At 47.6% G+C, this 14,483-nt stretch overlaps 1 long non-coding RNA gene across 1 annotated transcript; it reads right to left on the bottom strand.

The window, feature by feature from the left end:
- Positions 1-12,236: 12,236 nt before the first annotated feature.
- Positions 12,237-13,788, bottom strand: LOC142563622 (uncharacterized). Its single transcript, XR_012824360.1, has 2 exons — positions 13,578-13,788; positions 12,237-12,367 (listed from the first exon to the last, which is right to left on the bottom strand). It is a non-coding gene; the product is annotated as an uncharacterized LOC142563622 (long non-coding RNA).
- Between the last annotated feature and the right edge of the window lie 695 nt (positions 13,789-14,483).

Raw genomic sequence — 14,483 nt, 5'->3', positions numbered from 1 at the left:
TTCCTGTAAACACAGCACTTTTGGATTGTGTGTATGGATGAGTTCTTGCACATCATCAAGATTCCTAAGAAGACCTCTGACATTCCATTGAATGATTTGTGTATCCATATTTAAAGAAATATAGGTGCTGTGTTTACGGAAACGGAAGGGATGCCTTACATTACAGAGCCCTTTCGAGGCCCTGTAATAGGTGTTTTGTTCTTTCTGAAGCGTTCGAGCGAGTCTCGACGCTCCTTAGGCGTTTGGTGCGCCTTGGGGACAGGTGTAGTGTCCATTGCCTCCTGTGAGACGCCGGACAGGCGCTCTTGCGAGCGAGAGGTTTTCAGAGGGAGTCCCGCCTTGGAGGGCAAGACCCCTGCGCCCACCAGCCCGGAGGTCCATGGGGCTCCCTGAGGGATTTGGCTGCACTGGCCGTTGCCAGCGCTGGAGGGGGCCTCGGAAGTTGGGGCAGCCTCGGCTGCGCCCACCTTCGGGGTCGATGGCTCCGTCTGCTCGGTTGGCGGAGCAGCGCTAGCTGCAACCACCGTGGGGGCAGATGGCGTAACTGCCGACTCACTGACTGTGGGTCGGACAGCCGCCGGAGGCCGTTGTGACGCTGCCCCCTGACGCGCCACATCGGCAAAGGTTTTCCCGGGCAGGTACGATACCCGCCTACGTGCCTCCTTGAAACTTATATTTTCCTTTACTTTTATTGTTACAATTTCCTTTTCTTTTTTCCACGATGGGCACAACCGCGAGTACGCGGCGTGCTCCCCATCACAGTTTACACAGTGGAGAGTGTTCGCACAAGCTTCAGTGGCGTGTTCAAGGGCACTGCATTTGGCGCATGTTTGGCGGCCTCGGCAGCTCTGCGAGCTGTGGCCAAAACGCTGGCATTTGAAGCATCTTAGGGGATTTGGCACATATGGTCTGACACGGAGCTTTATGTACCCGGCCTCTACAGACTCGGGCAGAATACTTGAACCGAATGTGAGTATCAGGTGCTTTGTTTGAATTTCTTTTCCATCCCTTCTTATCTTAATTCTTCTCACATTGACAACATTCTGATCACTGAAGCCCTCCAGGAGCTCAGCCTCTGTCAGCTGGAGCAAATCGTCATCCGAGACAACGCCGCGGGTGGTGTTGAGAGTGCGGTGTGGAGTCACTGTTAATGGAACATCTCCAAATGATACTAGACTGGGCAACTTATCGTACTGTTTCTGATCATGGAGCTCTAACAGGAGATCACCACTTGCCAGCCTTGATACCTTGTAGCCTGGACCAAGGACATCAGTTAAGGACTTGGAAACTAGAAAAGGGGAAATGTTTCGTACTTGTTTGTCGGATTTTTCTGAGTGGATCACATGGTATTGTGGGAAGTTTGGTCTTTGTCGTCCAAGGAACTGAAAAACTTCATCGGTGCGCCCTCTTTTGTGAGGGCGATCAGGAAGCGGAGGGAAGGAGCTATCCATAAAGGAATTGAATTTTCGGCAACAACGCCAGCCACCCACCATGGAGCCCTACAAGGGGACGTTGCAGGGACTGTAAAAACAGGTCCTGCAAACGCCAGCTTTACGTTATCGCTATAACCAAATATGAGATAACCTAGGTTGGTTATTCACACAAGGTTAACCCTTGCTGCCTGGAAAAATTGGAAGTAAGCGGAAGCTAGGAGAAGACAGGAAAGATGAAAAGTAAGAGAAAGACGAAGATTAGAGGAAGAGAGAGACAGGAAAAGGCAACTACCGATTTCCCCCGGGTGGGTCAGTCCGGGGGTGCCGTCTACGTGAAGCCGAGGCCAAAGGGGTGTGTTGCCGCCGCCGAGGGGCCGTAAAGGTCAAAACACCCGGCATTGGCTCAACCCCCAGGATCCCCTTTTCCCCGGACACGGCTAAGCCGCGCACGGCTACACGCGGGAGGGTCCAACCCTCGTGTGCTCGGGTACGTGGTGTCGCAACGCACCAAACGCCTGCTTGCGCAGACGCCCCTGCGGGGCGGAAAAATATGATACATTAAAATATTACTTTATGGCACACACTGCAGGCTATTCAAATCTCGTTACTCTGAAGCCCAAATTAGCGAATTTCTCAAATTTACGAATATTTTAATATCCCTGCCAGGTTGCTGGTTTTTTTAATGTAAAAATGTTCGAGAACTACGAATTTCAACAACACATATTTCAGAACAACGCACATAGGTTATTTCTCCTTTTTAACAGAGGAACATCAGTATTACGAATTCGGCTAAATGTAGCAGCGCCGCAACTCTTGCGCGAAGCAGAAACCCCGAGTGCAGAAACTATCATCATCACCATGTCGAGTGCCAACTGCTTCACCACAAACTTCACCAAGAACTTCACGAGAAAGGTTTGGCGATGTCCGCGTGAGATCCAAAGATGAATGCAGCTAGCGATGGCGCCAAAAAGAGAAAGCAGTTTTCGCTGCAGCACAAACTGCATGTATTGCAGGAAATTGACGCAGGGAAAAAGCAAATCGACATGTGCAGAGAGCGTGGTATTGCGCCATCGACCATCACAGCCATTTCGAAAGGCCGAGACAAGTTTGTCAAAGCTTCACTGGGAATTGCAACTTGCTCCTTCGAGGAAACGGCTGCTACTGGGAAACTTTCAAAATGTGTACCAAGCTGTTCTCACATAGCTCAAAGATGCCAGACTGCAAAACATTCCCATGTCTGGCCAAAGACTAAAAAAAAGCCAGCGAATTCGCCGATGCACTTGAAATAACTGGGTTCGACGCCAGTGCGGGTTGGCATTTTCATTTCCGCTAAAGGAACGGCATTTCTTGGCAGGTTGTCTCAGGCGAGGAAAAGGCTGCTGACAGAGAAGGCGCGGATTCCTGGAGCAATAATCGTTTTCTAGAGGTGACTGAATCGTGCTCTGAAATGATATTTTCAATGCGGATGAGACTGCATGTTTTTATCACCTCCTGCCAGGCCAGATGATACACTTTAAGGGGCAGCAGTGCAAAGGAAGGAAGAAGTCTCATCTACGCATGACACTCCTGCTTTGCTGAAATGCAGCAGGCATGAAAAAATTAAACCGCTCGTCAACGGCAAGTACGCAAACCCTCGCTGCACGAAAAATGCCATGTCGTTAGCGTAGGACTACCACGCCAACAAACGAGTGTGGATGACCAGAGAACTTTTTTTGAGTGGCTCATCGAATTCGGCGACCAAATGAGAAGGAGTGATTGAAGAATTCTACTGGTTGTCGACAACTGCTCTGGTTACACTGTGAACGTTTGTTTGACTCATATTCGCTTGGAGTTTCTGCCGCCAAACAACATGTCCTTGCTGCAACCCCTAGACCAGGGCATTATAAATCGTGTGAAAGCAGAATTTCGTAAGCGCCTTGTGCAGCAGTTGATTATAAACTTCCGCCAAAAGCAGCTGGCCGCAATCAATGTTCGTCAGGCGGTGTAAATGTTCACAGGAGCTTGATGGAACTTGAAGGCGTCCACCATTAGCAACTGCTGGTGAAAAGCAGGACTTGTCAAAGCGCCTGTGCACCTTGAAGACGACCTGGAGGTGACAACAACAACCCAGGGTACCTGTGGACCGAGGTCGCAGAACTACTGCCCGCTGTCTCTTCCTTCAACGACTACAAGGAGAGCGATGTTGCAGCACTAACAGTGGCAGACCTGACAACCGAAGAGATTGTTAACTGCGTTCACAATGTCTCCAGTGACGACGACCCGAACGGAGAAGACTAAGTCACTGAACACAGAAGATGAGATGGTGCCGAACTTTGATGTTTCAGTGCACATGAACAAAGTCCACACTTTCGTTTCTCGGTGCAATGACATATCCGATGACGTACTGCACAAAGTGCAAGATGTAGACACATTCCTAATCGGTCATGTGTGCTGCACGCGCCAGAAGGAAATAACTGATTTCTTCACATAAAAGAGCTTCGAAGTGTGTGAAGCATTTTTGAGAGTAGACCTGTCTGCGCACGCGCCTACTGCCAAGGTACGTCATTTTCATTCCTAGGTTTGTCCACTTGCTTATAACTGCAAGTTTTTCAATACAACGATAATTCAAAATAACGAACTATTTTCCGCAGTCCCACGTGACTTGTTATATCGAAATTTGACTATGGGTCAGCATCTGGCTCAGCACCTACAGGGCAGAGCTCAAGTGCTCCAAATAAATGGCCAAATGAAGCTGTTTAACTGTGGCTTGCCACCTCTGCTAGGCAATTCCTTTTGTGCAATGCATAGGATTGCAACACGATCAATGAAAAATGCACATGATGAAGCACAAGAACATGCAAGTTCTCAATGATAATATTTCTGGCACAGTAAAAAGTGACAGTAACATTGTCTCGCAGCGTTTTGCTGTGAGACGGTCACAATAAAGATATCAGATCACCACTATGAAGTTGCTGTACCTTTCAGCAGAGCATTTGCCATCTCGTTTTTTCCTAGCATGTGTGCAGGAGAAACAGCCCTCCTTCCTCCGTCTCTTGCATTGAACACACGACCTTTAAGGCAGCTGTTACCAAATATATCTTAATTGTAGGATGGCCTAATTTAGGCCAATTTTCTCATTTTGGTAGAAGGTGCCGAGTTTCACACTTGTATCAATATGATGCAACTAGCACAGCTGTCACACCCCTGTTAAAACAGAGTAGTCAGCTCTACATGCCAGCTAATATTACACCAGAATACAAACAAAATAGAAAACATACAGATGACTAAAGCGTTCGACCAATTTTCAGCAAGAACCTCTCAAATGCTCCCGAGTTGAGTGAATGCTAGTTAGTTAAAGAGAACAAGATTAATGGCACAAAAGACATCCAAAGGGAATTTTCAGGCTTTATACAATGGTAACCTTTTGGGGCAAAGCATCTATTGGTTGCAGAACTTCTGGCCCGCTAGCCTAATTTTATTAATCTATGTACTAAGGCTGCGCTCCAATCAAGCATAAACACTTCTGCATTCTCCTTTATACAAATGCATTGTTCCTGCTCCATAAGAGACCTTGCACTTTAAGAATCCTATGAATTCCTTGTGATAGTTACCACACTAGTTGTGCAATGTAAGCCACACGTATCAAGTAATTGGACTATGAACTCGTCATGCCTGATCAAACTTATAAAACATGTGAACAAATGAACTTTAAATGTCTAGGCCTTCGTGTCTACATGTTGGTGAATAACAATCCTTGAGGCTTTCAGAGCTGATGCACTGTTCGCATTATGAAACAGATGCATGGCTATGAAAAGCAGAAAAGCAAAACGTCAATTTAGCCTTAGCATATTAACATGTGCATGCTCTAAACTTACCTAACAGTAGACAACTTAAACCACAACTATGCTACAACATGGGGGCAGTAGTCGTTTACAAACTGCAATCACATCATAATAATTTGTACTGAAGCACTGGTCATGGAGTAACTAGTTTATCACCCTGATGCTTGTAAATGCTCCGCAAAGGCTGTAAAATCTAAAAGATGTCAATATTCCAATGAAGTACACTGAAAAAAAAGAACATACAACACAATATTGTATTAGCATTTGGTATAAGTGCACCACGTGTGTACCTTTTAACAACAAATGACATTTGTGTTGAAATAGCCTCGGCATGCAACTCACAGTTGTCCAGGAAAAGAAAAATTCAGCCTTATCCCAGAGGCTTGACTAAGTAAATAGGGGTGGTATGGCGTTCTCTCCAGTAACTGCAAGGGGCGCAAAAGCACTGTTTCACAAAATGCATTTTCTAATTCATACAAAGAAAAGGCTAGAGCGAGAGTGGCCCGAACACACTGCACCAAGAAAGAAACTTCACAGCCGGCTTTAACAATGGCAATGATTGAGCCAAATATTGGATCAAACCGTGTACCTGACACAAGATTGTAGTCATTCACTGCATACAAACAGCCATCCACAGTAGCTTTTATTAGCAGAGCACTGTTGTCGGGTATTTGAACATGCCTCAGCTTGTTTAAAACAGTTGACTCCTCATTTTGGCTCATATCTGTGTACACCGCAGGAATGTGAAATAAACCTCGTGCTGCCAGGAAAGACTCATACAGCTGATGCTGTTCACTCAGTGTCTTTGTAACATTTTTGAAGTTTCTCACACTTCGCATGCACTGTTTAAAATACTGGGGCTTTCCTTCGAATCTCATGGTCCAGACATGGCAAAGTGGTCCAAACTCCTGAATTAGCTGACTGTAATGCAACATATAATGATGCTTTGGCCGCAGCTTGTTAGTAGAAAAAATGAGACTTCGGTATGCTATGTAGTCTTCAGTCAAAACTTTCAAGTATGCTACTTGAGCGGGAGTTATTGTAGGTGCCATAAGGAGGTCAGTGATCTCCATGAGCTTGACCAAATGTTCCCAGACTGGGTCACTTGCGTCGGCTACTTTCATACCTACAAACAAAGGAAGCAGTCTCACTAGTGTCCAATTCTGCAATGCATGACCTCCAAGTTTGTCACTTTGGTTAGACACTTTGGCTGGTTTATTTCGCAAATCATGGGCACTGTACTTCATAGTACAAATCCTGTTGTTAAAATATTAAGTAAACCAGCCTTTTTCAGTCACAAAGTAACGAATATATAACGGCATATCATACTGAACCACACCTTCAAAAAGATCCTGCCCAATACATGGTGGCAAACCAGACCGGCAGACATGGAAATGTTGCAGTACATGAAAAGGAGAGTTCATCACTACACCACAAGCATGTCCTCCAGTGTTCACAACATGTTCAAGTGACTGTCTGTAGTTGTCTGGGGTTCGCCTTTCTCCTACTATATATGGGTTCTCATGGAATTGGGACCGTGTTAGTAGGCAGAAGCGGCAAAAGTATGTTGACGTACTGAAATTCTGAGTGAAACTGCCAACCATGTTGCTTCCAAGATTATCACCAGCAATGAAACCTAGCCGTACCACGTGATTGATCTCATTAATAGTAAACCTTTAGTTTCAAGTAGAAGTAAATCTTCAGTCAAAGGCTGAAGAACTCCGTCAAGACCAAACTCTTTCACGTCCTTCTGGCGGCAAAGCATGACCAATTGCATGCTTTCAACCCGCGATCTGCAACGCAGCGGCAAATTTCCAAGTGTCATGTACACTGCAAGTAGCTTGAAATTGCCCTTTGACGAGCCTAATGGACTTACAATTTCAAATTCATCCTGATAGAAAATTAGGTGTATCACAATCTCTGTGGATTGCCTGAAAGGCGGCCAGAAAATATAATCTTGGTAGTAGTCTCCTGATGTTTGCTGACTGCTAGGAGAGCAAGAGGCAAGGAAATGTATCAGATGCTCAATTGGCACATAGTGGTAAGTAGATGTGACATTTTGCTTGTTCATGCCTTAAGTGATTTCCACTGGTGCCACGAAAAATACTTTTTTTATAATATTTATGACGGGAGTACGAAGATCTCAGTACAGAAGATGCACCTTCAAAGGCATCTTTACAAAACGCACAACGTATTGAAGAAAGTGTGTTAGTGGAAACTGTCTTGGCAACCTCATGCAATGACATGTTTTTGTTTAGATAGTGAAGATTCTGCAGCTCCTTGACAATGTACTGCACTGTGCTTGCTGGCACATGATGCTGAGACTCAAGCTTAAAAAGAAAAAGTGCAAAATTGTCAGCAAAAGGATTGTGCTCAAATTGGCAACTACCATTAGAGCCTGTTTCATAGGTGCCCCCAACATCAAGAATCGGGGCACGAGTATGTTCCCCATCTGGAGTAGCTGGTTCGACTACGAAGTCAACATCTGGCAGAGGTAACAACTGTGCTGCCGTAGTGTCACGATGGTACCTTGGCACATGTGTCCTGAATGGCCCTGCTGACCTCAAAACACTAGAACACCCATCAAAAGGGCACATGACAGCATCTATACCTCTATCCAAATGTGCAGCAACATGGCAAACGAACTCGGTGCGAGTAGACTCACTTGCCCCACATAAGGGCACAGAGCAGACAAATGCAGGATGATCCTGTTTGTTGTGTTGTTTCCTGTAATGCCTGAAGACGTGGCTTCGCAGGCTTTCATAGTTTTTAAACAATGCACAGCATGGGTCACGAGGGCAAAGGGCACCACCGAGCACACTGCTGTGATAACGGTAGTGCTCGAAGTAGTCCACCAACGTTGAAAAAGTCTGTGCACAAATGCTGCAAGCAGCCATTCTTAATTGGTGCTACAGCTGCAATAAAGATCAAACAATTACTTGTAATCTAAAGTACATGCTTTTCCTTGTGTCCACTTTTTTTTCAGAACTATTCAATAATATAACATTATTTCCATTGTACTATAATGGAATCCACACCAGCATATTAGTTCTGATGGTTTGTGTGCATGTCAGCTAATGTTAATTTTTTTTCACTTCATTCTAATAGTGCTTTGGTTTTTCAAAGCAGAAACATATTCCTGCAAATACCATCAAATGTGATAATTACATGATCTGGCTATATGCATTCACAAAAATGGAGCATTACGATTAAACTGACGCAGTCTATGTTGTCTGCCATTAATGAAGATACAAGTTCACATTTTGAGGATATGTGAAGGCCGCATCTGCTGCACACAAAATGAACATCAGCAAATGAATGAGTGAACACAATTCGCTAATAGATCTGTACGCACATCCTGAAGTACATTGTCAGCTTTAATACCGATGTCACACGGTCACTTTCGATCGCCATAGGAACCAATCCTTATAGAGCTCGATATGGATGCAGGCAAATCGCGATCCGTACGTCGCGATCGGGCCTGATCGCGATCGCAGGTTAACGACCATGTAGTTCTGAGAGACGCAGACGATCAGCTAACCTCCTTACCCACTACGACAAACGAAATAATGTTTTCTTGAGAAAAAAGAAAACGAGTTTTATATTGCTATTTTATACAAATTTCATAAGTTCTTTGGACCCGCTTAGGGCAAGTGGTGCGCTTTAGCTCTCCCAGACTGGATCCGGATCGTTGGGCCATGTAGCAGTGATCGTTGTCGATCGCAATCGATAAATTCGATCCGGATGGGGCCCGATCGCGATCAAGTGACAGTGTGACACCGATATTTAACAAGCAAACCCACGGACTCGCGTGACGTGACAGAAGAGCGTAATGTCTGCACACTGCTCCTTCGCGTGCTTTGCAGATGCCGCACCATATATAGGTAAAAAATAAGGTTATTTGAAGCGCTGAGCCTGTGCAGCTTACACGACCCTACATATAAAGGTTCTGGAGCAAAGGTCTTACATGCATTCCATAATGGCTTCAGTGCACGACAGCTGCGTAATGCTGGGAAGGGACGCGAGAACAAGTGCAAACCACTTGTCATTGTCTTCTGACGCGCGCTACCGCTGACATTAAATTTTCTCGCAGTTCGCAACTGAAGAAAGTATTCAACATGGCATACATACGAAACGCAAGCACAAAGTATCATGCCTTTGGATGGGCGAAAGAAATGAGGTTGTAGTCCTAGCTTCACAGCAACAAAGGCCAATCCAGAGTGTTGTCAGATGCGCGCGCAACTAAACGACAGTTGTTACCACATTTGTATTCCGGAGCTGCTTTTTGTGTCAGTCTATATATGTCCCATGAGCGCTGAAAACATCGAACGCGTGAGCTCTTTACCCTCGCCAACGGAATTCCTTATAGGGCTCGCACGTACGACTCTGCCCGGCTGGCAACAGCTATGGGCATTTAGGGCTTTCCCGTGTGGCTTACAACTGCTGTGCATAACATCACTGACGAAAGTAGTAAAATAAAGCTTACCTGATTTTAAATCAGAAGTCCAGCGACGAGGCACTTGGCAAAAGACGGGTCACACGGCGCTGAAGAAACTCGGACAACCTGACAACCACAGGAGCAGCGAAACGACTGAAGTGTCGCCACCTTCCGCTTGCGCAGTCCAAACTTGTGTTACCGCTAGACAGCTAATGAGTACTAGCTAGTGAGTACGCGTGATAATGAGCGCCTCACCTCGACCGCACAATATTTTCTGATTTCTATTTATGATAACAGTCATCGCCTCAAAGAGACATGCAGATACCTGCAGTTTTCACTCTCACTGCTGTATACGCCCGCCACAATTTACCGAAATTCTCCGTTTTTGGAAATACGGACGATAAACACGTTTTTTTTTCTTTTTAACGTGTGTTTCCTCCGTTTTCGACAAAACAGAAGTGTCGTCCGTTGTTTTTACGTAGAGTCCCTACGTTTTTCATAAAACATGACACTGCCTGTATTTTTTACGTATGTTTTCTACGTTATTCTACGGAAATTTTTTGCAGTGATAGCCTGAATAAATTTAAAGGGATGCAAAACCGACATGACCAATGCAGAAGTGGTGGAGCAACAAACACAGGCTAGCCAGGCGTGTCCAAGGCCCTGGAAATGGCAAGCCCAGTCCACGCACCGCACACACAACCGAAGGGCAGCTCGAGCCGATCCTGCCACGACACAGTGGCCCAATGCCACCGCACATAAACGGACGTAGTAAACGCCAACCCGACCGCAGTACTTCCCCCGCTCCTGCAGACAGCTGCGTGATCGCGTAGACGTTAAAGAAAATACGAAGAGGCTCCAAAGAAAGAGACTATAATCAAGGAGAAAGGAAAATAGGGAAAGAAGCAACCGAGACAGTCGAAAGTTACACGGCGATGCCCCGCGAGCCCGCCACGCCGAAGGCTGCGCGCTCCAACAGGGCGCACACCTCCAAGCGCCACCAGCGACAGCAAGCATCAGGGGACCGCCGAACAGGGATGCTGCATCAGAGAAAGCTTGGCTATCCATAGTCTGTGCGGTTCCGCAAGCGGGCTATCCTGCTATTCAGGATGGGGCAGGCCTGAGAACCCGTAGGTTGCGTGCTCGGTCGTCCCGCGCGCCGACACTCGCTGCAGCAGACGGACGCATCCCCCAAGCGAACGGTGCTGCGCTCGCCGAGGTGCGGCCCCGCGCATCGCGTGCATACCGCGCGCTCAGGCTGCGAACGGACGGGACATGCGCGCAGGGGGGTGGCCGTAGGTGGAGCAGAAGGTGCACGTAGGCACGTGGAGATCTTCCACCACGCTCCCAGACGTCCAACAAACGGCAACTCTCCCGCGGCTCATTAGCGTACGGAACACCGGCGGGTCTACCAAGATGATGTGCGAGAAATTCCCTGAGCGCTCAAAGAACGAGACCCGCACCTCACATGACGAGGGCTCAAGGTGTAGGTCGGTGTTACGGAGGTTGAGTTGATCGATAAGTGCATTCGCCGGAACGTTGGGATCGGCCCCTGTAAGATTAACTTGTGGTTTCCGTTGGTTAACCAGGCGAACAGACATAGCCATTTTGACAATGGTATTATTCTCAATAACTTGTAGACGCTGCATAGAAGCGCGCTCATCCTACAATACCGCAATTCCGTAAGGTGTCAGAGCGGTAACGTTCGCCTGGACAGGGTCGATGTTACTTTTGAGGAGGCGAAGACGTCCTGCGCGGCAGTCGGCGACGGCACTAGCGGTGTCAGAAACATGATGTGAGTGTGCTCACGTTTGTTGGCTGGAGCTTCCGAAGTACCCATCACAGAAGCGATCGCCGGAGCAGACGCAGACCCCACATGGACGAGGCCTGACACGGCCGCATCGGTTGCAGAGCACCAAGCAGCACACCGGTCCGCACAACGGCCGCATAAGACAGCTCCGGCGTCACCAGGGAAGCAGCACCCGGGCACATCACAGGGCCGGCACCACGCATCCGCTCCAGCTGGTCGCTCAGCTCATCAGCGCGGCCGCACTGCCGCGCCGCCACCGCCCGCATATCGGCGCATTCCTGCATCAGCTGCCTCAGCAGGTCTAGGATGTGCGACCTGTGGCAGTTAGAATCAAACAGCACGTCAGTGATCTCGTGCTGGAATACCACCGCGCGGTGGTAGGCAGCTGTGAGCGCGAATCGACTACGCCGCGCCATAGAGAAAGAAATTTCAACAAGAGCGGACACTCCCATAGAGCCCAGCGGCCGAATTGACTGTAGCACACCTAGCGGATGTTGTTGACTCCTTCCGGTTTCGGTTTTGGGCGCGCGCGTTTTGAACACCAGTTGGTACACGCCGCGCCGGCTCCGCTGCTCGGCGCGGCATTCATTTTTTTTTTCGTTTCGCTTCTGCTGAGCCTCGCGTGGCCTTGGCGTGGAATCGTTTCATTATTAAGTAGAAATGATTGCGATTGACCTTTACAAGACTGCACCGAATCTGTCAGGTGCAATTTCATAAAGAAAACGAAAGACGCCTTCTGAAATGATGAACTGTTTATTTTGCTCTATATAAATGCTCGTTCCGGGCTTCTTCCGCATTCATCCAAAGTTATGGCACCAGGTAAGCAGCAGTCGTTGCCGTACGATGCTCCACCGGATGCCATCAGCTGAAAGAAAGTAAATTACAAGCATGTATCATTTTGGTATATTGACCTAACAGGAGTATTTCGTGTAGAGGCGAAACGTGCGAAGTGATGAATGAGCGGCATTACAAATAAATTCACTTTTACGTATATTTCGCAGCAAAGACTCCTCCCAAACATTGCTACAAAATCTGAAAATCCGATTTTCAAGCAGCCCTCCTTTCCCGGGCATTATTTCCTGCACTTTAAGTGCACAAATACACGGGTGACTGCGCGTTTCCAAAACAACTTGGCCTCAGTCGACACGATGGTACGCCAAGTACACAGTGCTACAACACAGGCTCAGCCAGACCATGTTACACGCTCGCAGAATGCCTTCTAATCGCACTCAAGTCAGACTCGTGGGTGCAAAGCCTGTTTTCAGTCGCTCAGAATACGTAAATGTCATGTTCTTGAGCTCCTCCGTGTTATCTTTTACGCGTCCTGCCGGCGCATGCAACACTCCCGTGTTATCACTCTCGGCAACCGCTAGTCGCGTTTTCGAGAAGCGCGAGTACAGAAATGAAGTATATGTTGTTGCAGGGCTACAAAATGCGTCACAAACTTGTCCCACTAAAATTCAGTACACGCAAAACCAACTCACTATGGCCGGCTTGCTTTTTTGCTAACACCTTCACAACCCCAGGCGCGGCGAGCAAGCCTCAAGATATCCTAAAGAGTTACCAAATAAATTAAAATACTTTTTCGGGTCAGAGAATGCCTAACGAACTTCTACCAGTAAGATTCAGTACACGTGAAACTGCGGCACACAGCCGAGCTGCTTTTCGCTAACTGCGTCAATAAGCCGGGCGCGGCAACCGGGCTTCTAAATTACCCCAAATATAACGACGTTAGTTACAATAATGTTGGGGGCCACAGAATGCGCGAAAACTTGTCTGTCTTAGGCGCTACGACGTAGTACACGCATGTACACGCGCAAATGCGTCACACGGCCGAGCCGGTTTTCGCTTACTGCGTCAATAAGCCGGGTGCGGCAAGCGTGCTCCAAAACTACCGAAATAAGTTGCAGTAATGTTGGCGCTCATAGAAAGCGCAGCAAACATCTTCCAGGACGAGGCATTAACTCAAATTAACTGCGCCAGGACGGCGGAGCTGTTTTTCGCTAACTGCGCCACTCGAACTAAGCCTAAATGTGCTTAAAATGCGCCGCACACTGTCAAACACAATTTCTCACCTTGCCGTAGTCCAGTAGTGCAGTGGTGCCGTGTCGAAATGCAGACGATACGCAAGAAAAGCATAGAGAAGGCCGGGAGCCCAAAAAAATGGGCTATATCCAAAACAGACGGGTCGGCGAGCACGCGAGCTTCGTACGTACGACCGGCCTCGCTCACTCCTGCGGCTTGTCTGGCGCATGACGTATGCACGCGCGTCTGGCGTGCGGCTAGCTTGTTGCTAGGCAACGAAACAAAAAGATGCAAAGTATAAGTTCATTTACGCGCAAAACTTTTTCACTTTTAGTGGGAAGGAATAAAAAAAAATGAAACGTTGTCTGGAAGTTTATTTCACATTCTTTTTTTTCTGATGCTCGCGTCAACTAACGGTTGTTGTTGAAACTAGGCGTGACGTGTTTCCTGTTGCCAGTTTTTGAAGAGTGTCCCCTCTTGTTGAATTTCTTTCTCTATGGCCGCGCTCCGAACTATTGGCCTCGAGCTCCACCACTGGAAAAGCTGGCGCCACCGTTGGCGTGACGTGCAAGGAGGGATCACGTGGACATAGCGGCCGCGTCGGCTGCATCGGGCGCGCCAAAGGGAGCTGAAAACGAGTTTAAATTCCCTCGAACACTGCGGTCCTCATTTAGTGGCGAAATTTTCCCGCTTCGAGTGTCTCCTTTACAACGCTTGAAAGCATTACAATAGGTAGTGGCTGTCCTCATTTAGTGGCGAAATTTTCCCGCTTCGAGTGTCTCCTTTACAACGCTTGAAAGCATTACAATAGGTAGTGGCTGCCTTTGAAGGCGCGCAACATGGTAGGCTACTGCTCGGTGCCGGAGGGCCGGACGCACGTAACGGAGGCCGGTGTCAGCCTTATTCACACGTAGCCGCAGGACAAGAAGCTGCGGGAAGCTTGGCTCGGGAAACAT

This window comes from Dermacentor variabilis, chromosome 11 (genome assembly GCF_050947875.1).
Source record: "Dermacentor variabilis isolate Ectoservices chromosome 11, ASM5094787v1, whole genome shotgun sequence".
Lineage (NCBI taxonomy): Eukaryota > Metazoa > Arthropoda > Arachnida > Ixodida > Ixodidae > Dermacentor > Dermacentor variabilis.
Note: the sequence above shows the minus strand (reverse complement) of the source record. Positions and strands in the feature narration are given on the sequence as shown.